We start from the raw sequence: 2144 nt of genomic DNA on the forward strand, positions 1-2144 counted from the left end.
TCACCAGGCAGGATGTCCTTGTCCAGAGGCTGGTCCTTCCCGATGCCAGGCCCAAAGTGTGTGAGTGAAGTCTCACCATCCTTGCTCCGTAGGAGCAGCATTCTCGTGGCACTGACTCCAGAACAGAGCTGCCCTGGCGTCTGTCAGTCTGCTGCAGGGTGGCCACCAAGAGTGCCCCCACTACCCGGTCAGTGTGGCCAGAGGGACACAAACGAGGGGGATATGAAAGATTCGAAGCTTGGCTTTCACATGCATGGGAAAGGAGCATGAGGGGATCCGTCCTCCACGTGCCGGTCTCTTCTCCGTCTCTTTGTTCGCACAGGATATACACACACAGGCTGAGTGAGACGGTTTTGCAGACAGACACACGTCTTGGAATGACAGGCACAAGCTGGGAAAACAACGTTTTGTTTTCACAAAGATCTCATGTTACAGAGCTTCCAGGACTTCCAGCCCCTGAATCCCGAGGAGACAGGCCTGGTATGTGGGTCCTGACCCTAATGAGGGGTGAGGGGGCCTGAGGGGGCCATCACACTCCGATCAGAAATGGGTTATTGGCTTAGCTAGTACGGGGAGAATTCATGCCTAGACACAGTCATGGGATACTCCGTGATACTAGATAGGGAGCTTAGGTCAGGGTCACAGCTGTGGGGATTTCTAGCTAAGTTATATCTAAACGAAGAATATAATTCCCCTAACTCCATTATATTTCCATCATAAAAGAATTTTGGATGGACTCTTCAGGCTGCCCCTCTCGTCTGTGCTGTAGGTAATATTCCCCGCCAATTCCGTCATTCAAGCGCATCCGTTCTTCTCTGCTCTTCCTTGGTCCAGGATCTAGCTTTCTGGTGTGTTTGCTACAATATTGTGGTCATTCTCATTTGAGTACCTACATCACTCACTCCCTTTTCTCGCGAAGGAGGCAAACTAAAAGGACAAGAAGAAACGGCTTCTGTTCAGGTACTCAAAGTAGAAAGATTTGCCAGGACAATTTGGTTGTTAGGATTCATGTCTTCTAAGAACTAGTACGTGTGAACCATTGACCACATATTCTGTCATTAAAATCGATCACCCCCATTCCTGAAGGCTCCATACGGTCTGGGAGTGACACCAGGGATGACCACACTGGGTAACACGAACCCTTGCGGGGTCGTTTGGGAAACGAAGATGACATTTGGTTCCTAAAATATACCTAGTCCTTCTTTTTGAATTTTTGGATCAACTTGTGTCAGATAGGCAAGATGGTACAAGTCAAGTGTCAACAGGCCTGTCGTGAGTCTCAGGTTTTGCATTGACATGTATCAAGGTGGGGTTAGGCAGCCCAACCTGTCCATCATGTGAGCCTTAGAAGGTCTCAGTAGATGGTCATATCATTGAGTTCGGGCTCCGACCTGGAAACCCGGGCTCCATCCACAGACTGGCCGCCTCCTCTGTGGTGGTTACATAATCTCGAGTCAACTTGAGGATATTAACAATGAAGGGGTGGAATCTAGCCTGCCAATCAGGTCACAGCCTGATGATGCCTCCTTGTGGGTGTGGCCTTCTCATGAGGATCCTGGGAACTTCCTCTCTTCCTCCCTGGTGATCAGACCAGTGTGCTGCTGCTGTGGGTCGAGCCAACCTGTGGATCCCGTCACTAGAGCTTGAGGCTCCTTTGAAATTTGCTTCTCTGGGCTGCTGGTGTGGACATCGCTGGAGTCTGAGACCCCATCAGGGCCTGCTTCAATAAGTTCCCAGCACCACTTACTGTTGCTGCCCCATCCTGCTGTCTGCCTGAGGGCAGGCTCTGATTCCTGCTGCCTTGACCTGGGACCAGCAGCCTGCTTGAGTTAAAGGCCCTTCAGTGTGTTCACTGTCCATGGAAGTGAGTTGAACTGAGCCCTCTGTACTGCTGTGTGGACTAATGAGCCATTTTAGTCCTTCTCACCATATAAACCTCTCTCTATATATAAAATCATAAATGTCCTGGGTTTGTGTCTCTAGAAAATCCTGCCTGGTACAATTGGTTCCAGGAGTGGGGTGTCCATCAAGTGAAACACAGAAGGTCCTAGTAGATCAGGGGTCCTCAACCTTCCTCATGCTGTGACCCTTTCATGCAGTTCCTCATGTGGTGGTGACCCCCCAACCATAACATTAGTTCCCTT

This window comes from Echinops telfairi, unplaced genomic scaffold (genome assembly GCF_000313985.2).
Source record: "Echinops telfairi isolate 266 unplaced genomic scaffold, ASM31398v2 ScPeMD7_5592;HRSCAF=6446, whole genome shotgun sequence".
NCBI classification, from domain to species: Eukaryota; Metazoa; Chordata; class Mammalia; order Afrosoricida; family Tenrecidae; genus Echinops; species Echinops telfairi.